The 25,621-nt window shown below is 33.6% G+C and overlaps 1 pseudogene; it reads left to right on the top strand.

Annotated features, from left to right (window-relative positions):
* Nucleotides 1–1,549: 1,549 nt before the first annotated feature.
* Nucleotides 1,550–25,621, top strand: part of LOC149201924 (potassium channel AKT1-like) — a 49,187-nt pseudogene continuing 25,115 nt past the window's right edge.

Genomic DNA, 25,621 nt, shown 5'->3' with positions numbered 1-25,621 from the left:
TAAGTTGCCCTATAAAGAAGGATACACAGGAAAGCCCTGTAAAAGCAGAGCGATCCCTATGAGCCAAGAATACAGAGAACTATGCCAAAAAGAAATTCAGCAATTGCTCAACAGAGGATTGATCAGAGAATCCACTAGCCCCTGGAATTGCTATGGATTCTATGTAAACAAAAGAGCTGAACAAATTAGAGGTATCCCTAGACTTGTGATAAATTACAAGCCTCTAAATTCAGTTTTGGCTGATGATACTTATCCCATTCCACATAAAGGAGACTTGATCAGAAGAATTGCAGGGGCAAAAATATTTTCAAAATTTGATTTAAAAGCAGGATTTTGGCAAGTTGCCATTAATGAGGAAGATAAGTTCAAAACTGCTTTTAGTATTCCTGCAGGGCACTATGAATGGAATGTCATGCCATTCGGTCTTAAAAATGCTCCTTCAAAGTTTCAAAAGGTCATGGATGATATTTTTAAGCCATATTTTGATTGGTTACTTGTATATATTGATGATGTTTTAATTTTTTCCAAAAATATTGATGATCACTTCAAGCATGTAAATATTTTCATGAAGTTGGTCAAGAAAAATGGGCTTGTGCTTAGTAAAAAGAAAATAGAAGTATTTCAGACTTCTATAAAGTTCTTAGGCCACCAGATTTCTAATGGACAAATCTCTCTGCAACAACATGCCATTGATTTTGCAGACAAATTTCCAGATGTCTTAAAAGAAAAGACACAACTGCAAAGGTTCCTTGGCTGCCTAAATTATGTAAGCAGTTTTTATCAAGACTGTGCCAGTGACAGGAAAGTGCTGAATAAGCGGCTTGGCAAAAATCCCCCTCAATGGTCAGATGCCCATACCAGAGCAGTGCAAGAAATCAAAGCAAAGGTAAAGTCCTTGCCTATACTGTACATAGCAGATGATGAGGCATTCAAAATAGTTGAATCCGACGCCAGTGACATAGGCTGGGGAGGGATTCTAAAACAAAAAGTTGACAAAGAAGAACAAGTGGTACAGTTTGCCTCAGGAGTATGGAACCCAGCAGAACAGAATTATTCTGTTATTGAAAGAGAAGTGAAAGCTACATGGAATTGCATCAACAAGTTTGCAGTATATCTAATAAGCAAGCCTTTTCTTCTGAGAACAGATGCATCAGCAATGAAGAAAGTCCTATCCAAGGACATCAAGAAACCAGAAGAAGCAAAGTTTGCCAGATGGCAGGCGCTCTTTGCAAATTTTGATTTTTCCATTGAGCACATCAAAGGAAAGGAAAATTGTCTTCCTGACTTTCTCAGCAGGGAATACCTTGAACAAAATATAGCACATATCATGATGATTATTACTGAGTGGGACCAGCACCAAAAACAAGAGGTCTTGAGAACCATTCCAGATAATCAAGACTGGGATACATACAGAGACAATTGGAGACCCACATGGCAATTAAGGAACACAAAAGTCCTTGATGCCAACTTACAGCCTCACACTGATCTCCAGCATTATGTACCTGAAAGAAAGGTGTACCCAAAGGGCAGAAAATGGATCCATGATATGATGTATGACAAAGCAAAAGCAGATGCTGGAACCGCAAGACGGGCCCTAGAAACGAATTTTCATGACATTGGATGTATCTGGCACCATGGAGGCCGTGACACAGGAATCTATGAAAGCTATTATTGCATCTACCGAACCAGAGACTTGTGGATCAACCAACCCCAAGTCCAACCATGTGCTCGATGGCCCAGAAATGATCCCAAAGTAATGTTCCCTGACACAGTTTATGATTTTTCAGATTATAAAAAGCTGTGGTGGGACTTCATGAATGTTGATGACAGAGGAGAAACCCATTACACAAAGTTGAAATTCAGTACAATGGCAGCATCCCAGAAAAATCTACAATGTGAATGGTTTCAGAATTGGTGGACAGATTATGGAGTTAGCAGAACAGCCATGGACCCAGTATATCATGAAAGATATGAAAGAAAATACTATCACAAATGTTTTGAGTACAACATTGGGGAATGTTTTCATCGTATATACAGCACAGTCAAAGAAATGACAGTTCAAGAGTGGGATCCTTTTCACATGACAAATTATTCCCTCCAGGAATACATGAGAGAGCACTTAGAATGGTATGTCTTAACCAAAGTCCAGCATCAAATCATACTGGGTAAACCCATGATAGTCCGGAGGATTTATACAAAGGCATGTGATGATCTACTTTATAAAAGAAACAGATTCCCTGATCTGACTGTATTCTGATTACGTACCAGTCACAAGGGCTTAATTGTGACCAGAGTTCCCGTGGGCTTTACTGTTTAAAAGCTTCCACAGTGTAAATATTCTTATCTAGTCTTTTCCCGTGGGCTTTTTGTACAAAAGTATCCACTGTGTAGATAGCCATAATGTCCGAATCTACTTTACAGACTATATCTCATGCGTTACCCGGAAGCAATTATTCGGTCTGTTTTATGGACCCGAATATTTGTGCGGACGTCGCTCTGATAAAGACTGAAAAGTAATGATTCTTTAAGCTTTAAGTCATTTCTGTCCGACCAACAGTAATGTTTGTCCCCCCTTCTCATCCTATATAAGAAGGGTAAGGTTCATTTGTTGGGCATCGGCATTTTGAGAGTTTTTGCGTGTGTGTGTTTGAGTCGAGTGTTCTCCTGCTCTGCATCTGCGGACATCTAGTCTGATCTGCTTGCAACACGAGAAATCACTCAAAGTCCTTAGGTGGTTTGAGAAGCCTGCGTATCAGTGTGCTCGGCACTGGTAAGAACCTAAAGTGGCCGAACCATTAGAAGAGTCAAGTGTTTGGGTGTTAAGTTTGATTCTGAGACAGAGCCTATACCTCGCCAGGAGCCTCCGGTAGTAACTTGCTCAATTTTGAGCTGTGAAAAGTCCGGTAAATGCGAGATTAGTCTATCTCTGTATAGAATCCATTTCTATAAAAACTCTGTAAGAATTTTCTCCATTCTGAAATAAAATGAGTATGCCATTCTGTTATTGAGTACCTCTGTGTGTTTATAAGTCCGTTGTGGTAGTAGTTTTCTCTGTGCTTTCATCCCAAGTTCGCAGGAGGTTCACCAAAAGATCGAAGGGACACCAAGGCCATTTGAAGGCATGGATGCCGCTGTTGAGGTTGTCAGAGTGTGAAAGATCCAAGTAGGTTCGTCACTGGTTCATCAGGAGTTGGCTACCAGAGAAATACGAAGAGACACAGAGAAAGAGCAAGTACGTATATGTACTATGAATCATAATAAAGACCATCGCCAATGTGGTACAATAGCGTATAGGCTGAATCCGAAGAAAAATATAAAACATATACTGTGGTACAATAGCGTAAAGGCTATGAATCCAAAGAAAAATATAAAAACATATAATGTGGTACAATAGCGTATAGGCTGGGAATCACGAAAAAAGGAGTAGTCTATACTGCAACTTTTTGAGGTTGACGTGACCTCCTTGTGGATGGTGTTACCTGCATTCCATAACATGTATCTAACATCACATCCGATATCTCCGACGTGTTTACCTGATTTTCTGATGATCGCCGAAACAGGCCTTATACCGTCCACATCTCCATTTGTCACCATCGTCCTGTCCAGACCGTGCATGCAATTAAAGCATGGTTGGACCAGCGACGATCTGAAATCTAAATTTTGAATTTTAAATCTGTCGCGCCATTGGCCTATCGTCCCTTAGCGTCTCTATTTGAAATTTGAAATTGACGTGACCTCTTTATGGATGGTGATACATGCATTCCATAACATGTATCCAACATCACATCTGATATCTCTGACGTGCTTACCTAATTTTCCGATGACAGCCGAACAGGCCCTATACCGTCCACATCTCCATTTGTTGCCATCGTCCTATGTAGACCGTGCATGAAATTAAAGCATGGATGGACCAGCTACCTTCTGAAATTTAAATTTTGAATTTTCAACCTGCTGCGCCATTGGCCTATCCTCAGTCGCTTTATTTGAAATTTGAATTTGAATTTTTTGTCCGCCTACATGGTCATTAGGTTACCTTCTTGGTGTGTTTCTTCCTTTTTTGGCTGGGTGTTGCTGGACGATGGCCTTGCTTGGCTTCCTGGTGTGTTTCTTCCTCTTTTGGGTTGTGTGCTGCTAGACGATGGTCTTGCTTGAAATTTTTAGTGAGATAAAATTGGTAAGCATCAACAAGAATGTTTCCTCAGGTTATTTTAATAGCACCTATCAACGATGGGATCACATGAGTGGTAGGATTCATTTGGCATGTTTCAAACTCACAAGAATCAAACAATGAAAAAGAGTTTAAAGGTTTGTTTACTCTCCTTAAATGTGCAATGAAAAAAATTTTAAATTTTTTTGACTTGCAGGTTTCAAAAGACTTATATCTCACTATCCAGTGGATGAATGATCAAATCCAAGTGACAAATTTTGGCCCTTCTACAAATTTATCATCAATTAAAAGTGGTAGCAAATTAGTTTTACTCATTTATATTTTTGGAATTATATGTTCCTAACTCTCTCTCTCATTTTCCTATAATAATCCTATTCACTAATATTTTTGTCTTCCAGCAAGATGTTTTGATAGAGGAGAAAACGCAATGCGCCGTGGATATGGGGCACACATCGTCCTACAGGGTCACATACATCTTTTCCAAAGGATTAAGTTCATTTTCAATCTACAGTTCAGGTAATTGCGATAGATTCCGGTTCCGATCGGTGAGAGTCATGAACCAATTCCGGTTCCGAAATCAAAGTTAGTTGATTAGAACCCACTAGGAAATGAAACATCAGCAACAGATGAAACGAATTAGTAAATTAGCCTCTCGGCTCAATTAGAATTTTTGGTTATTAGACTAATTAATTAATGAATAGAAATTCTGGGTTCGATCCTCAGTATGGTCATTTGTTCCAATTTTACCTTTCCTTGCCTTTTAATGGCTTCCGAACCTTTAACAATCTTTACCTTTCTTGTCTTTTAATGATTTTCGAAATTTCATCGATTGGTAATGTTGATAGTTCCAGATTGACCTTGGAACAATGACTGATAAAAAATATCATTCTGGGTATAATCAGTTTCAGGACTTTTGAAAGATTCCTGATGATTAGAGCATAGTCTCATTCAAGGAACTAGAAGTTGAGATAAACAAGCTATAATTAGTCTTTTCCATTCTGAATTTTCTCACATTTAGTTTCATTGTCTTTAGCAGATGGTGAAGCACAAATTTTTAATTCAGTTTTTTCAGTTATTAGATTAAATATTTTTTCTATTGGGAATTTTCTCTTAATATTTAATTACATTATTTCTACTTGAGTAGATGGTGAACACATATTGAAATTTAGTTATATAATCATTTTTGTTTTAAGATTTTAGTACATGGTATATGTAATTAGTTTTTTTATAAATTAGTTAGAAAATAATTTGTTATCATAGGGATTTTTGAAAAAAATGCAACTAAACTTTCTAAAAATATAATGATTCACTTTTCTAAAAATATAATGATCCACTTGGGCCTCTATTCTTGTTTTGCTATTTCAATTTTTTTATATAGTTTTGACAATCCCTTCAGTGATGGATATAGTGTGCATATTAGTTTTTTTATGTAAAGAATGTATTCCATTTTCAATTAAGATAGTAATGCAATCGCAATACACCTAAGGGGTTCATTTTTCAACTAAAATAGTGAGTATATTTTTTTGGGGAAAAATATTATGAACATTCCTAAAAATAAATATCTGGAATAGATAATGTCAACATTATGTGCTTTCTCTTTAATAACATGCAAGGAGTAAGATCATTACTTTTTCACAATAGTTTCTATGTGCAAAATAATTACGTTCAACAATATTAGCATCCATGGTGAGAGTCAATGGTTTTTTAATTACATTCTTTGTAGGATTGAAGTAGTGGAAGAATACTCTAGAGAAAACTCTGAATCACAAGAAATCGGGCAAGAAATAAACAACTCTCAAGACAAGCAGGGAGAAAGCCCCGCCCAACAACAAAAAAGTGAACTCGACAACCCCTCAAGCATCAACAGTTATGAGGATTCGAATACCACACAAAATAAATCTTCATTTAACAGCAAAGCAGATCTCCTAGACCAAACTTCTTCTTCGACTATCTTCAAAAGGATGAACACAATAGATCGCGAAGCTAAGACACCAATGTCCCAAGAACCAGAAGAGATGAAAGAGATGCAAGACAAAGGAAGTTGGAAGACCGTAGAGAAAAAAAAGAAAAAGAAAGCTACAGCACCAATCTCTCCAAGAAAGACAAGGAGCTAGACAATTAAAAACTAAGAAAATTATAGGTTTGACAGACCAATTTGGTCTCAGTGGACGTTAACCACTATCATCATCATCATCATCATAACACTTTAATTAGGGTTTTTTAATGATAGAAAAATGTTATTATTTTTTCACAATAGCTTTTTTGTGCAAAATAATTACATTCAACAATATTAGCATTCATTGTGAGAGTCAATGCTTCTTTAATTACATTCTATGTATGACTCAAGTAGTGAGAAGCATCAACATTTTCATTAGGGTTATTTCACGTTGTTTTCTATTTAAACAAAGATTGAAACCCATTAAGAATATAGTAAAAGAATTTCACAAATTTTAAATTTAAACGATATTTACAAATTTTAACCACTTAAAATTTCAACTATGGATAACAAAATTTACTTATAATATTATGTCTCCTAAATCAAACTCCTGATAAAAAAAAATTAGGATTGCTTTCTTTCATGTAAATGGGTTTTTAAAACATGGAAATTAACTTTGTCAACACACATGTTAAAAGTATTTCCTCATTGTCCAAAAAAAAATTCCATAAACATCTATTAATAGGTGTGAAATCATATTAGCACACTAAAATTGTGATTATAGACATTGAATCTTGATTAAGAGAAGTATTAAATGTTTCTTAACCAATGTTTTTCTTAAAATATCTATTAAGTGAAATTTGTGAAGGGAAAAAATTAAATTAAATTAAATGCTAAAATTGTGATTATGAACGTTGCATGTTGATTAAGAGATGTATTAATGTCTCTTAACTAATGTTTTTCTTAAAATGTCAATTAAGTGAAATTTGTGAAGGGAAAAAATTAAATAAAATAAAATAATCACAATAACCAGTGAAAACGTATAAATTGCTACAATTTTCATTTATTTTCAATATATATATAATTTCCATCATGAAATGTAGTAATGAGTATATTCAATATGTGATTTTCATTTTCTCTCAAAATAAAAGTAATTTTTTTTTTTTTCCAAAAAAATTAGCTGATGTAGAATTTCAGTCCCTAAATCCAAAATATGCATGAAGTTGTTGTTACATATAAGTTGTAGAATATAAGATTATGATTTTTTTTATGACATCAGAATGCAAAAGTATTATGATGTAGATTTTCTTTAAACAAATTTCAATTTATTATTAAACAATTACACTTAAGAAATTCAACCATAAAAGCACAAGGATAGTAAAGATCACAAAGAACAAAGAAAACAGATTTACCCTAAAAAAAACTCACTTGGAGGGAAAACCCAACAACTTTTTCCTTCGAGAAATTTTTCAGTTCAACAAAAGATACATTTAATGTAGTTAGTCAACTATGAGATTAAATTGGCCAACAAGTTATGGTCAAATTTGGTCAAAGAACTCTCTTGTCAAGTCAAACTTTTTCCCTTCAATATTTGACCCCTTTTTATTTGCCTAGGCCGAATTTTGGCCTCCCATAACATGCCTAGAATTTGGGCCTGTCCAAAATATGCGACCCGAAAACTTCCTAGAATTCTTGCTTATGTGTAGTTGAATGGTGCCTTGATGAGGTCGAATGCTCTTTATATATTGTTATGCCTTTGTGGGGCCGACTTGACTTGAGGGAGGGTCGACTTGACTAGTTTGAAGCTAAAACTTCAAAATTCGAATTTTGAAATTTCCTTTTAAATCTAACATAAAAAACATGTTTGATATTAATCCTTCTAAGGGCTAATCAATGAAAATGAATATTTTTAATTCAAGAAAAGCCAATAGACTTTCATATCAATAACACCATTCTCTAGAGAGGACCTTGTGAACAATATAGTCCATGTATCCCATGTAGCATATGTCAGATTGACATTCCAAAACAATGGAAATTACATATATGTTCATTACAACTTAAAGAGAAATATGCTAGTTCTGATTATCGAAATAAAAACAAAATGGTCTTCATTGTGCAAAAACGTACTCATGGAAAGTAGATTGTCATGGTCCCATGATAATAGTCATTGATGAAGGAAAAGTAGATGATTTTCTCAAGATGATATCTATGGCCAAATTTAGATAGAGAATCAAAAATTCCATTATGTTCTTGAAAATATGGGTGAATGTCAACCCACCAAACAAACCAATCATGTTCCCTAATCATTTTCATCTAATAGGAAAACATAGGAGGATCAAAGGAAATCCTCTCTGCAACCCATTCAATAATTGCTTTGGAGACACCAAATACATTGATCGCCTTAATGGATAACCATTTAGTGCAATATAATACACTCGAGAGTGCAATGATCTCCGCCCTGGTGTTGGATCCCGCCCCACTATTCCAACAAAATAAAAGTATTGACTAGACTTTAAACAATGTATGCCCCGCTGCAACATATTTTCATATTTGCAGCATTATCGGAAAACCCTTCTGAGTATCTACGCAAGATATCCACAAGTTTTACAAACAAACTAGTATTCCATACTAGGAAGTTTATTGAGTCTTCCATACTAGTTTGTTTTTAAAACTCAATAAACTGTCTGTAGTCTTGAAAAGGAAGAGACCCATATTATGTTAGAGTCTTTATTTGGAGTTGTAACCACTGTTCTTTGAGGAGGACAACATAAGTTTTTGATGGTTTCCTATGTTAAAAATAGCAACAAGAAATCCTAATTTAATTTGTCCTTGAATTAAATTAGGAATTACATCGTAATTATATTCTCATAGAAACTTATAATAGTTAACTAAGTTAATTTTAATTAGTTGGCTCAGTGAAATCGAGTTAGAAGTCTATCTAGAGTCATGTAGAGTGATTCCTAAATTTTAGGGGTCCAGGCTGAGTTATTTGCAGTTGTAATTATTTAATTCAGTTTAACTGAGTTAAGCTAGTTCAAACAGTTGGAGGAACTAGTAGGAGGTCTAGTAGTGGGGATCAACTTCAGTGTAGCTTCACTGCTCCACCAGTTAACGACGCAGGTAGAGGAGGTCACGAGAGAGGTACACTGGCTACATGGCTTTGATGAGCGGGAGTGTAGAGATTGAGCCATCCTCTTCTGAGGAAGCCGTGCAACAACCAGTTTGGGTCGATGTCATGGTTGAGGAGTATGACTCCATTATCAGGACCAGTGTTTGGGAAGTGGTCCCAAGACTAGTAAACAAATCAGTGGTGAGTTCCAGATGGCTTTACAAGGTAAAACAAGCAGCTGATGGTAGTGTGGAGAAATGCAAGGCCAAATTTGTGGCCAGAGGGTTCTTTGAGGTGGAGGGGATTGGTTACGATGCAACTTTTGCTCCAGTAGCAAGGTGCTCATCAATGAGATCCATTTTAGCACCGTTAGCGTAGATGGGATGGAACATACACCAGATGGATGTAAAGACAACATTCCTCAATGGCATGATTGAGGAAGAGGTGTATATTGAGCAGCCTGAAGGATTTGATACCTCCAAAAAAGGGTCTCATGTGTGCAGACCCAAGCGAGAGTTGCATGGACTAAAACAAGCACCTTGTGCTTGGTACACCATGATTGATATCTATTTCAATGGGTTGGGCTTCACCAAAAGTGAAGCAGATGCGAACCTTTACCATATTGTGGTTGAAGGTAAATTATTGGTTATTGTTTTATATGTCAATGATTTGATTATGACAGGTGACGATAAGTTGATCAAGTCTTGCAAAGAGGATCTTGTAAGAGAGTTCGAAATGAAGGACTTGGGGCTCATGCACTACTTTCTGGGGATCGAAGTATGGCAAGGCCCATGAGGAACTGTTTGTCTCTCAGGGAAATTATGCCAATGAGATACTGAAGAAGTTCCACATGGATTAAAAAAAAACCCATGGAGACTCCTCTAGCTGGTAACTGGAAGAAGGAGGATGCTACTTTCAGTTAAGTAGTGGAGGCTACTATTTACAGACAGCTTGTGGGTTCACTAATGTATTTGTTGAACACATGACCGAACATGTGTTATGCAGTTAACCAGCTTAGTCAAGCTATGGTTAAGCCTACCAAATTGTATTGGAAGGCAGCCAAACATGTTTTGAGATACCTCAGAGGCACCACTCAGTTTTTTATTTGGTATAAATGGAAAAAGGTAGTGAAGCTTCAAGGCTTCACTGATGTTGATTGGGTAGGGAGTCCATCCAACAGGAAGATCACATAAGGTGGGATCTTCAGTATTGGGTCAACAACTATTTCTTTGTACAACATGAAACCAAGATCAGTTGCACACAGTTAAGAAAAAGCAGAGTACATGGTTGCCCGTCAAGTCACTTGTGAAGCTATCTAGATGAGGAAGATTCTGGTTGGTTTGTTTGGTCAGCAGATGGATCCAACAATGATTTACTTTGATAATCATAGTTGTATCAAACTCTCTCAGAATCCAATTTTTCATGATCGGTCGAAGCATATTGATATCCAGTATCATCATCTTCAAGATTGTGTGCAGAGGAGAATCATGTTGCTGGACTACATTCCCGCATAGGAGGAGGATGCAGATATTTTGGCAAAGGCATCAAGATGTAAATTCGAATTTCACAGAGGAAGGATCAGGGTAGCAGATAATCCATTTCTTGTTGATAGGGAGTGTTAAAAATAGCAACAAAAAATCCTAATTTAATTTGTCCTTGAATTAAATTAGGAATTAAATTGAAACTCTATTTTCGTAGCAACTTGTAATAGTTAACTAAGTTAATTTGAATTAGTTGGCTCAATAAATTTGGGTTGGAAGTCTATCTAGAGTCATGTAGAGTGATTCCTAAATTTTAGGGGCCCAGGTTCAGTTCTTTTGAGTTGTAATCATTTAATTCAGTTTAAGTGAGTCAAATTCAGTTAAACTAGTTCAAATAGTTGGAGGAAGTAGTAGGAGGTCTAGTAGTGGGAACTTTAGTGCAGCTTCATTGCTCCACGAGTTAACTGAAAATTCTCTCATAAATAACTCATGCATGTCAGTTCAGAAGAAGACCCAGTTGAGATTAAAGTTCAGGGACAATGTACTATCAGTTATATAATTTTCTGAGTTGTATAGATGGTTCATGCAATAAGTAGAAGGGTTATGAAGGATTGCACAGTTGTGGTGAGGCATTTTCCCAATTAAATATGGGCTAATTATCTCAAGAATTGCACAAGGAAGTAGGGGCTTGGCAGGCAGTAGAATTGGCTAAGTGTTGGCTTGAGCTGGTTTGTGAAACAAAGAGATAGATTGTACTTGTGCAAGGATTGTTTAGGTTGAACAATCATTGTATTTGGGTCTCATATCTTCTAGTTAATGTAATATAAATAGTCGGGGTTTTTAGGAGTTGCTTTCCCCAGAAAAATATTGTGTTATGTGCGATTGAAATTCTTCCTTTTCTTCTTGGTGTTTTCATTGATCACTTTTGGTTTTCGTTGATGAGTAGAGTAGATTATTGTCTTTTTTTTTAGCATATCACATAAGGTGTTGAATCTACAAGTAAAAATAGACATCCTGCCTTGCAGGGCTTCCATAGAGAGACTTTCCATGGTGGCAAGTTGTGTTTATTTCTCATGCAACCTCTCTCTCAACGTTGTGTTTTATGCCTGTAGCTCCTCCTTCATAATAGACTCCCTTTGTCTCAAATCACCCAATTCCTTGCCCATTTCAATGGCTTTCTCCTCCATGAGGCCCACATATTCCACATTCTTGGATTTGGCAATTTTCATCCACCTGTGGGTTCTGCCTCTCTCTGTCTCCAACCCATAGAGGAGTGGGATTGCAATTTCTTCAGGAATAATCCCTCCTCCAATAAATTTGTAGTAGGACACCAAGCTAGGTTGTGGATTAGGCTCTTGGAGCTCTTGGAGGTCCTTTCCAACTGGCTTTGAGGTGGCTTCTTCTTTCTGTAGCTCATTTTTCTGCTCCTATAGCTTCCCTTATTCTTGTTGTAGCAAACTCTGCCTCTCCTGTAGCAAACACTATCTCTCTTGTATCTTCTCTTCTTATGCTTGCTCAAAGGCAACTTGTATCCTGGGTTTCTTAAAGGTCACTGACCTAGTGGTGGGCCTACCCATAGATGTTAACGATGACTTGGTTTTGGTTTTAGGAGAAGTGACCTCCTCAATCTTTCCCTCACTGGATCCTACTTCTTCCTTTTTACTTGGTGAATCATCAATAATGATATGGACCCTTGTGGGAGTTTTTGATTTCCCTTGTCTAATTATGATGATTTTACTGGTTTTGAATTGTAGGGGACCTTGTCTTGGGTTACTCCTCTTGGTCTTGATAGGTGTGCCCAATGTAGCCAATGTTGCAACTACTTCTTGTTCAGTATCCCCTCGAGATAAACTTGTTTGATGTGGTTGTTTCTATGATTCTTGGCGTTTAGAAATCTCCTTAGGGCTTACTGTTCCTTCTACTTGTTTCTTCCCATCTTCTCGTTTAATTTATGCTTCTCTTTCCTCCTCTTCCTCTTTTTTTCTTTCCTCTTCTTCTATTTTTGCTGCCTCTTCCTCTATTTTTCTGCTTCTCATTCCTCTGGTTTTCCTTCTTTACCTCTAGTGTTAGAGGTTGGTCTTTCTCAAGGTGTGATGGCTTGGGTTTTTATGAAATTTTCCCTATCCATGTCCACAAATTTAGTCCATAGGATAGGGTTCCTTAAGTGGCTCAAAACATCCATCACAATTAACTTGATGAGGCCATGGTGAGCTAAGTGTTGGTTCTTTCCTTCCATCAACTGACTCAACTCCATGATTAACTATAGGAGGAAATGGGGAACAGTAAGTCTTTGAGGGAGAGGCGATTATGCCTTGAATCTCAACTCATGGAGCAATATGAAGGGGTAGGCATAAACTACACTCAATCTCCCTTCACAAGATATATATGATTCAAGGATCTCCTATAAGATATCTGGTGTTATAAACTCCATGTTTATTGCTTTGATTTCTAAAGTATCATTGGAAAAATCCTTTATGGATTATAGGCCAATTTCAATGTGCAATATTGCCTACAAAATGATCTCGAAGATTATTGCAATGTTTCTAAAGGATACACTGTCAAAATATATTGCACCAGAACAATTTGGGTTCTTAAAAAATCGACAAATACAAGATGCAGTGGTGATTGCACATAAATCTATGCACTCCATTTAGGTGAAAAAGAAGAATGCCTTATTATTAAAATTAGACCTGATTAAAGCTTATGAATGTGGTGACTTCTGTTTTCTACAAATGATCCTACACAAGATTAGTCTCTCGGTGGAGATAGTCAATTGGATTATGGCTTGTATCACCTTTGTAAACTTTGCAGTATTGATTAATGGGGTGCGTTCTCGGATTTTCAAGGCCTTTAGGGGTTTGAGACAATGATGTTCTCTATCCCCTCTTTTATTTTTACTGGTTACGATGGGATGAGCATAATGATTTCTGAGGCTCGTCTCCAGGGTTATTTCTCGGGGTTTCAGATCACCAAAAACATTTCCATCACACACTTAATATTTGTGGATGATCTCTTATTTTTTGGGAAGGCTTCTGCTAGGGAATGGAAATATTTATACCATATTATCTCTTCTTTTGGTCATGCCTTTGTCTTTTATACAATCCATGTAAAATCTATGTTAATTGATGCAACATTGGAGCTGAACATTATTGATATATTTCTTGTCGAGGTAGTCCCAATGGATTTGGGATTCAAATACACCAGTTTCCATCTGAAATCAAATAATTATGGCAATAGAGACTGAAGTTGGCTAATTGAATTGTTTGATTGGAGATTATCAAATTGGTCTCTAAAGTGGTGGACACTAAGTGGCAAGTTGATTTTGGTTCAGTCAGTCTTGTAGAGCATCATTGCTTATTAGATGCATCTATATTTATTGCCTCACAATATCATCAAGTGAATTGATTTTATTATTTCTAATTTTATCTAGTTTGGTTCCAACATCGTAAAAAAAAATCATATGGTCCGGTTGGAAGATATATCCAAGATGAAAGTGGATGGTGGATAGGATATAATGAATATTGAGAAGTTTAGTTGGGCTTTGAGGGTGAAGAGCCTATGGCATGCATTATGCAAAAATTGCATATGATGACATATTATAAAGGAGATATATCAAAGGAATATGTCGATAACTGAGCGGATAAAGGCAGAGGCTCAAGCACCTTGCTCAGTTTCATACATATGGAATGTTTTGATGAAAATTAAACATTGGTTAATTGGGAACTTAAGATGGGAGATTGAATCGGGCACACTGCTGGAGATTGGGCTGAAATACCTATTCGAGGATTCAATGGTGATCATACATTGCCTATAACACTCATTAGACATATCCATAATATGGAAATGTATTACTTAAATTAGATCTAAGTGGCATATGATCCTATTTTTCAATATCCATCCTAGTTATCCTCGCGATATTTGGGTCTTTTTGGGGAAATGGTTGTGTTGGGACATGTACATACAAAACTTATCTATGGCGGGTATCATATTAAGGGATAATGAAGACATTTTCACGTGGGATAACAAGATTGAAGAGGGGTTTATATTTGTAAAGGAGGCTTATAGGTATATCACACATGTTCAATAGCGTCCTATAGGTCGGGGGTGGTTTAGAAAAAGTTTGGATTGGAAAATTCCTCTAAAGCTAAAATGTTTTGGTTGGCTGGTCAAATAAAATATTAACCTAGGATAATTTATGTCACGGGGTTTTATTGGACTGGGCAGATTTGTATTATGTAGGTTTTCACTTGAGGGCGTGACACATCTTATGCTAAATTGTCCATTTGTGGTATCCATATGGATTGCAGTGTTGAACACTATAAAGATATTTGTTGATTGGAATACAACATTTGTGGATGCTTGTATTTAGGACTATAAGATGGGCTACAATGACCACCTATCTCTTCCTTTCTATATTATGTTGGCCATTTGGAGGTGTAGAAATGCTTGCATTTTTTAAAATATTTCATTGGACATAAAGCATATATGCATTATGATTTGTTCATACTTCAACGAGATTGGACCTGTGGCCAACAAGGGACCAATGAGATGCATCAAACTTGTGGACATCTAGTGAAAATACTCATAAGGGTTTTTCGATAGCACTGCAAATATGAATATATGTCACAGCAGGGCATACATTGTTTTAAAGTCTAGTCAATACTTTTATTTTTGTTGGAAGAGTGGGGCAGGCTCCAACACTAGGGCAAAGATCATGCAACTTTGGGGTGTATTATATTTCACTAAATGGTTATCCATTAAGTTGATCAATGTATTTGGTGATGCCAAAGTGATTATTGAATGGGCTACAGAGAATATTTTCTTTGATCCTCCTATATTTTCCTATTACATGCAATGATTAGGAAGATGATTGGAATGTTTGGTGGGTTGACATTCACCCATATTTTCCAAGAACATAATGGAATTTTTGATGCTCTATCTAAAGTTGGCCATAGATATCATCCTGAGAAGATCGTCTACTCTGTCTTCATCAATGACAGTTATCATGGGACCAGGAAATCCAGTTTACATGAATACTCTTTTGCAAAATGAGGACCTTTTTGTTTTTATTTCCATAATCAAAACTAGCATATTTCTCTTTAACTTGTAGTGGACATATATGTAATTTCTATTGTTTTGGAATGTCTTTATGACATTCTACATGGGATACATGGACTATATTGTTCACAAGGTCCTCTCTAGAGAATGGTGTTATTAATATGAAGGTATATATATATATATATATATATATATATATATATATATATATATATATATATTGAATTTTTGTAGCTATGGTCACTTAAATTTTGAATATTGAATTGAAAATATTCATTTTCATTGATTAGTCCTTGGAAGAATTAATATGAGACATGTTCTTCATGTTAGATTTAAAAGAGAACTTCAAAATTCTAATTTTGTATTTTTAGCTTCAAACTAGTCAAGTCGACCCTCCCTCAAATCAAGTCGACCCTAGTGTAGAGACACACCCATTCGCAAATGCAGAACAATATATAAAGAGTATTCGACCTCATAAGGCACCACTCAACCACACATAAGCAAGAATTCTAGGAAGTTTTCAGGTGGATATATTTTGGGCATGCCCAAATTCTAGGCATATTATGGGAGGCCAAAGTTCGGCCTAAGCAAAGTAAAAAGGGTCAAATATTGAAGGGCAAAATTTTGACTCGAGTAGAGAGTTCTTTGACAAAGTTTGACCATAACTTGTTGGACAATTTAATCTCATAGTTCACTAACTACATTAAATGTATCTTTTGTTGAATTGAAAATTTTCTAGAAGGAAAAAGTAGTTGTTTTTTTCCCCAAGTGAGTTATTTTAAGGTAAATGTTGTGTTTTCTTTGTGCATTGTGATCTCTACTATCCTTGTGCTTTTATGGTTAAATTTTTAAGTGTAATTTTTTAATAATGATTTTGTTAAAAGAAAATCTACATAACTTTTGCATTCTAATGTCACAAAAAAATAAATCATAATCTTATATTCTACAACTTATATCTAACAACTTCAGGAATATTTTGGATTTAGGGACTGAAATTCTACATCAGCTACTTTTTTTGGAAAAAAAAGAATGACAATTTTTATTTTGAGAAAAAAAGAAAATCACATGGAATATACTCATTACTACATTTGATGATGGATTTTTGATATTTCATTCATATATATATATATAGATATATATAGATATATATATATATATATATATATATATATATATATATATATATATATATATATATATATATTGAAATTTAATGAAAATTGTAGCAATTTGTAATTTTTTACTAGTTATTTTGATTATTTTATTTTATTTAGTTTTTGACATTCACAAATTTCACTTCATTGATATTTTAAGAAAAACATTAGTTAAGAGACATTTAATACATCTCTTAATAATCATTCAATGTTTATAATCACAATTTTAGCATTTAATTTAATTTAATATTTCCCCTTAACAAATTTCACTTAATTGATATTAAAAAAAAACATTAGTTATTACTTCTCTTAATTAAGATTCAGTGTCTATAATCTCAATTTTAGTGTGCTAATATGATTTCACACCCATTAATAGATGTTTGCAGATTTTTTTTGAACAATGAGTGAATACTTTTAACATGTGTGTTGACAAAGTTCATTTCCATGTTTGAAAACCCATTCACATGAAAGAAAAAAATCCTAATTTTTTTATAAAGAGTTGGATTTAGGAGACAATATTATAGGTAAATTTTGTTACCCATAGTTGAAATTTTAAGTGGTTAAAATTTGTAAATATCATTTAAATTCAGAATTTGTGAAATTATTTGACTACATTCTTAATGTGTTTCAACCTTTGTTGAAATAGAAAACAATGTCAAATAACCCTAATTAAAATGTTGATGCTTCTCACTACTTGAGCAATACATAGAATGTAATTAAAGAAACATTGACTCTCACCATGAATGCCAATATTGTTGAATGTAATTATTTTGCACATAAAAGCTATTGTGAAAAAGAAATAACCTTTCTATGGCATTAAAAAATCCCAATCAAAGTGTTGATGATTCTCATTACTTGAGTTGTACAAAGAATGTAATTAAAAAAACATTGACTCTCACCATGAATACCAATATTGTTGAATGTAATTATTTTGCACATAGAGCTTATTGAGAAAAATCAATAACCTTACTCTTTGCATGTCATTAAAGAGGATGCACATAATGTTGACATTATCTATTTCAAATATTTATTTTTACAAATGTTCATAATATTTTTTCACCTAAAAATATACTCACTATTTTAGTTGAAAAATAAACGTGTTAGGTGTATTGCGCTGGTATCACTATCTTAGTTTAAAATGAAATACATTCTTTACCTCAAAAACCAATATGCACACTATATCCGTCACTGGATCAACCAAGGATTGTCAAAGCTATAAAAAAAAATGAACTAGCTAAACAAGAGTAGAGGCTAAGGTAGCTCATTATATTTCTAAAATGTTTAGTTTGCATTCTCTTCCATAGATCATTCCTCGAGTAGCAAATTCTTTTCTAACTAGTTTATAAGAAAACTAATTATATATACAGTGTAATAAAATCTTGAAACAAAAATAGCTATGTAACTAAATTTCAATATGTGGTTCACCATCTACTCAAGTAAAATAATGTAACTAAATATTCAAGTAGTAAATTTTTTTTAACTAGTTTATAAGAAAACTAACTATATATATACGGTACAGTAAAATCTTAAAACAAAAATAACTATATAACTAAATTTCAATATGTCGTTCACCATCTACTCAAGTAAAAATAATGTAACATCTACTCAAGTTAAAATAATGTACCTAATATTGGAATAGCAAATTCTTTTCTAACTAGTTTATAAGAAAACTAATTATATATACAATATAGTAAAATCTTAAAAAAAAAAAAAAACTATATAACTGAGAAGTTCACCATCTAGTCAAGTTAAAAAAAAAAAAGTTCACAATAAAAAAAGCTATTTAATCTAATAAAAAAAAAGACTGAATTGGAAATTTGAGCTTCACGAAAATGTGACCAAATATGAGGAGAAAATTCACAATATAAAAGACTAATTATAATTTGTTTATTTCAACTTCTTGTTCCTTGAATGTGACTGCTCTCATCATCCGAATGTTTCAAAAGTCTTGAAACTCATTACCCATAATGATATTTTGTATTAGCCGTTGTTCCAAGGTAAATTGGAACTGTAAGAATTACCAATTGATAAAAGTTTGGAAACCATTAAAAGGTAGGAAAGGTAAAATTGGAACAAATGACCATACTACGGATTGAACCCAAAATCTCAGGTTTCGTAGACCAGCGCCTTATCCATTAATTAATTAGTCTAATAACTAAAAATAGAATTTATCCCATTTACCTCTCGCTTCCTCTCAAACGCTGTCTAATTAGTTCCATATTTTACTGATGCTTCACTTCGGAGTGGGTTCTAACTGGCTAACTTTGATTCGAGAACCGGAATTGGTTCACGATCACAGATCTGGCTCTATCGCAATTGCCTGAACTTAACTCTTTGGAAAATATGTATGTGACCCTGTAGGATGATGTGCACCCCATATCCACAGCAGATTGGGTTTGCTGCTCTATCAAAATATCTTGCTAATTGTGTTTGCTGCTCTATCAAAATATCTCACTGGAAAACAAAATATTAGTGAATAAGATTATTATAGGAAAATGAGAGACAGAGTTAGCAATATATAATTCCAAAAATATAAATGAGTAAAACTGAGTTTTAATTGATGAGCAATTTGTAGAAGGGCCAAAGTTTGTCACTGGATTTGATCGTTCATCCGGTGGATAGTGGGATATAAGTCTTTCGAAACCTGCAAGTCAAGAAATTTTGATTTTTTTTTTTCATTGCACATTAAGGAGAGTAAACAGAGCTTTAAACTCTCTTTCATTGCTTGATTCTTGTGAGTTTAAAACATGCCAAATGAAAAATACCACTCATGCGATCCCATCCTTGATAGGATCATTCTTGTTGATGCTTGCCAATTCTATCTCACTAAAAATTTCAATGAGATGTGGATTTGCCGAGCAATGCCATCGTCCAGCAGCACCCAGCCCAAAAGAGGAAGAAAGACACTAGGAAGCCAACCTCCCAGGCATGGGCATTCATGTAGGCGCACAAAACTCAAATTCAAATTTCAAATTTCAAATTGAGATGGTAAGGGACGATAGGCCAGTGGCGCGGCAGATTTAAAATTTGAGATCGTAGCTGGTCCATCCATGCTTTAATTGCATGCACGGTCTAGACAGGACGATGGCGACAAATGGAGATGTGGACGCTATAGGGCCTGTTTCGGCGGTCATCAGAAAATTAGGTAAACACGTCGGAATGCATGTATCACCATCCATAAGGAACTCACGTCAACTTCAAAAAGTCGCAGTATAGACTACTGCAGAAAAAAATATAAGAAAAAAACATATATGATCTAATGCAGAATACGTGCCGGCATAATAAATACCACCACCAATGTGGTACAATAGAAAACAGGAAACTCTTATTTCCACTTTTATAGTTTTATAAATGTTTTTTGACATGCGAGGGAAATATTTATAAATGTCCTTTGACATGAAAGGGAAATATCACTCGCTCTGTGAGTGACAGCACGCGAACCAATAAATAGAGCGTGGAGAGAAAGGGCCAGCAATATTTCCCTCACATGTCAAAGGACAACATATTCGTTTGATCTGAGGCTAACGTGTTCATTGGCATGATTGATGGCATCTTCAGTTGTTTGATTGGTAGGGCCCAGCGGATGCTAAATTATTAGTCTAGACAACAAAGCCTCGTATCATGCACGGTTGCGTCAAAAAAATAAGAAAGAATAAATCTAATGTGATGAAGAACAAAATGGTCTCCATCTTATGAGTGTGGGACAATTTCGATAGGTATCATATTATTTTTAATTGATGTTTTTTTATCGACACAATATTTAATTAGTGTTATAAAAAAATAGTCTAAATTTAGAATCATGTTGCTTCGAAGACAAGGAACATAGTCAAATATATAGAAGCTACGCTATCTATTATTTATGACTAGTATGACATACATGAAAGGAACAAAAGGTTGATTGAGGAATAATTAGCAGTATATTCTTCCTATGAATGAGGAGCAAAAGTGTAAAATGATGAGAAACGTCTAAAATGGTGTGTAGTTAATCATATTTAAATAGGGTAAGAGAAAAGCTAGAAATCACTAAAAGTTACTTTATGCCGTTTAAATGGTAAATATATAATTTTTATAAACCAAATTAATAATTAAAATTAATATATAATTAAAAAATATTGCTGAAAAAGATTGAGGGTAGGTAAAAATAATTACGAATCATTAATATAAAATATATATAGGTTTAACAATATTATGTATGCAGGGATTAGGTATACAGGTATTCATTGCATAACAATATTAATATTAAGTATGTAGGCATGCATTGCATAACAAAGTTTTCATTGAAATGAATAACTTGGTAGGCATGTAATTTAAAATACCATATGGAGTATGCACTATCAATCTTCCACAACAACATTATTTAACCATGGTCAGGTTCATTGATGAAGGTTAAACGTATCATTTTCTTATCCTGATTGATGAAATTATTTTCTACTTTTATTTGCACTTGAAAATACCATTTGGCTCATCCTAATTCAAGGGAAAAGGAATTATCAAATTGGTATACCTCCATATCTCAGTCACTCATGAAGCCTGATCATAACAATTTAAACTAATCACCCCATCATCGAAGTTGATCTGATGCGTGTTCAAAAGACTTTGGTCCTTGATGATTGGCAAGATGTGATGCTTGTTCAAAAGATTTTGGTCCTTGATTGGATTTCATGTGTGGTTCTGTTTCAGTGTTAATGAACATGTGATTTTTTGTATTATTTATTTCTGTTAATAAAAGTTGCAGGCATTGGAATTGAACTGTTTTTGCTTGAGACTAAATTAGGTTAAAACTCAAGCATAATTTTTATTAATAAACACTCAACCTTAGGAAAAATACCAAATAATATTTGTATGACAATTACATTGATGCTATCACCCATTTGGAGACATTTAATTACTAGTTTTAATATACCAATGGGATTATTTTTCTCATATTTGCAACTTGAGAAGCTTCTAGGACTTTTTTGTTTTTTTCTTGAGACTAAATTAGGTTAAACCTCAACCATAATTTTTATTAATAAACATTGAACCTTAGAAAAAATATCAAATAATATTTGTATGACAATTACATTGATGTCATCACCCATTTGGAGACATTTTAATTACCAGTTTTAATATACCAATGGGATTATTTTTCTCATATTTGCAATTTGAGAAGCTTTTAGGACATTTTTATATTATGTTAGGATGATTTTTATTCTAAATCTATATTTATAAGAATTTTTTTATATTATGTTATGATTATCTTTGTTACACTACTACACTATGGGTATTTTTAAGACATTTTTTAAGACAAAACAAATCTTTTGTCTTAGAAAATCACTTTTTATTTTAGTTATTTTACATTAAAATTTAATATCAATTGATTTTTCTTAAATATAAAATTTAAGACAAAAATATTTGAAGACGAAACTTTATATTTAAGGCAAAATCAGTTTGAGACAAAAATATTTTAAAACAAAACTTTATATTTTAGACAAAATCAGTTTGAGACAAAAATATTTTAAGACAAAACCCATTTAAGACAATGACAATTAAGACGAAACTCATTTAACATAGTTAGCACTTAAATTCCATGAGTAGATAATGGTAATTATATTTTTTATTTTTGAAAATAGATATTCAAACAACATCAAAGTTAATTATGTCAATTTCTTTCTTTTATATTATATTTTTTCTTTTTTTTATTAATCTTTTAACTAAATATAAAATTAGAATAAATTGTCCACGGGGTCTTGGATAGATGGCGATTGGGTGCTTTGTTAAGGCACTTGTTGACGTGAAGTCATCAATCAGTTGCTTTGTTAAGGCACTTGTTGACGTGAAGTCATCAATCAGTTCAATTCGTTGAATGGCCAATATATTGGACATGTTGAAGATGTAGTCTTGCCAAGTTCACAAAAAAAAATTGGAATAAGCTAATTATCTTAATTTTTTAATTGATTATAAAATTAAAATATAACATTTGAAAAGTTAGAATATTTTTAATTATTTTTTAAATATTTAATTTAATGTATATTTATTTGAAAATTATATAAAAAATTTAGATAATGTAATAAATTAAAAATAATTTGATTTCAAAACAATTACAATATACATACCACATTCTAAAAAAAAATGGTTGGTCTAAGCGGATTTGAAATTTGAATCTCATGCTTTTACATAATATTTCATAACAAGGTGATCGTCAATTGAGTTACACTCCATGAGCTAATTTTTTTTTTATTTTTTTTAAATATGTGAATATTTGTAAATTACTTCAATTAAAACTTTGATATAAATTTGCAAGAAATTAGATACAATATTAACGATAAAAAAAATAACATCCTCTCAATTATTTTCTATATATATATGTTTGTGTGTGTGTGTTTCAAAGCTATACATAAAGAAATCTAAAAAAATAAAATACAAATTCATCCATATATGAATTTTAAACCTTCATTTTTTTCTTTCTAAATGAAAAATCAGAAATTTGATTCTTGCATATGTCTTATACTCACATCTAAGTTGTCTTTCCACTATTGAAAAAATATATCCAAGAGATAAATAACAATAATTTAATTATTTCATAGATAATATTTTAGTATTTAAATTATTTCTTATTTTAAAACAACTTTCTACTAATATTGTAAAATATACATATATATATACAAAATGCAGTTTAATATTTTTTGATATTAATTTATTATTAGGTATTGAGATGTTGGTAAATATTTTCATCTAGTAATTAGAAAACCATGAATGAATTATTAAGAAACCATGTAATATTAGTAATTGTTATCATTTCAAACTAGGAATAATGACTATGTGGTTTATCTTCCTCTCTTAATAGAGATATATATAAATAAATTATGAATCAGGTCGAAAGAGAGCCTCTAACATAAACTTTAAATTAACCTAAAAAGCCATTTTCATGTCCCTATAGTCACCCACATCAGAGGTTGACTTAGCACACCCATATGGCCCATCACTATAGGTTTGTGGTGCGTCATGACTCATTTCATCTCATCAATTTTCTCAATCTGAAACTATGCGACTATATACTACACCTCACTTTTTATATTTCATGATTATCAAAATTCATAAGTTTAACACATATTGAAGTATGTAGATAAACATTCCATACAATTATTCCTTAACATAACCAATATGAAAATGATATGAATGAAAGTAATCTTATATAATCAAATGACCTAACCGGCCTAACAATTGTCAAATATTCAAATTTGATATAATCAAGTGAAATCTAGTCTCGTATACCAATTTAAATTACAAGAGCACATAATTCATACAAACCTATCACCAAATTTCCTATTTTATTATATTACTATCATCGATCGCAACTTTGTCATAGATCAAAATTGTTTCACTTGATAAAAATAATAAGTACTCTCGTATGCATGCAATGTATGAAGAGGTAAGTTAAGTGAAGGAAAACAAGCTAAGTCTAATATTAGAAGTCAAGTGAGTCAAAGTTAAAAAGGTAATGCCTTGTCAAGAAAATCTAAGTGAAGGAAAATAAAAATGTTGATTTATGTTAAAGTGAAGTTAGAAAAGTTTAGTTAAAGTGTCAAGTCATAGTTTGCATGAGGAAAAGAAAGTTAGAGTTTGCATGATTCCATATTTAGAAATTTTAGTGCTTATATACTCATGGTTGGGTCATTGTAATGTGAAGTAATAAGAGATAATAGTAGAAATTCGGTGGATGTATATGATATAATAATTAATGAACATAACTTCTTTATTCAAGAAGAATCTTGTGTACTTATTTGTCTTTTGTTTGCATGTCTATATTTGCATATAAATAAAAATTGGTTTCATAACAAGGTTTATGTAACACCCTCCTCCCACATCTACCCAAGCAACCGGTCAGCAGGGGTAAACATGCAATGAGAGGCCACTATGATATGATTCGGCCTCCTAACTCACATGAAGGAAGTGGAACTGACACAAACATACCATACAAACATTCAACATCAGCTTTAGGACCCTAGGGAACCATGCCAATGCTTCAGGTAGCTTTCCACTGAGCCCCATTGAGCTTTTGGACAACTTAACCCCCGGTCACTCTCATGCTATAGGCATGAAAGCATCTAGAAACCTCCAGTCGCTCTCACAAGCTTGCCTGCCAGCATCTAGTGACTCTTTTTGTAAGTGCTATGCCAGCCTCCCCAGGATTTGAGCCACTTTTTCAGACCCAGAGCCCAGGTCATTCCTGAGAATTGAACCATCTCTTTAGAACAATAAAATAACATGGAAATGACAGTACTAAAGAGAATACTTGTTTAAGACCTTGATTGTACCCCTACTAGCTATGACAGAGATTTCGTCAAACATATCACGAATATGTAAACTACAGGTGTAAAAAATAGTTCTGAGCATAGGGGTCTCATAGTTAGCTGAGAATTGCTAAGGACCATTGATGCCTCAACACATCAACTTCCATTCCATCCATTAGGTCATAGATACATTGATAATTAAATTACAAGTAAAATCATGATGAGACCCATACATAGCTGTTGTCATAAAAGACATTCATAACCAGCATAATAGAAACAAAAATACTCATTAAAGTACAGTCATATAGACCACATATAATCCATGAAAATTCTCATAGAAATATGAGGAGAAATAACCTTTCATTAATGATGAAAAATCCAAACCCTGGATGGGACTTCCATGTTCCACCAGACCGCAGAATGGTTGAGCCAAATCTCTCTTCAG

The sequence above is a fragment of the Pinus tabuliformis genome, chromosome 2_1, assembly GCF_031772625.1.
Source record: "Pinus tabuliformis cultivar Carrire ecotype Pingquan chromosome 2_1, CPIR1, whole genome shotgun sequence".
Lineage (NCBI taxonomy): Eukaryota > Viridiplantae > Streptophyta > Pinopsida > Pinales > Pinaceae > Pinus > Pinus tabuliformis.
This window is presented reverse-complemented; position numbering and strand designations above follow the sequence as displayed.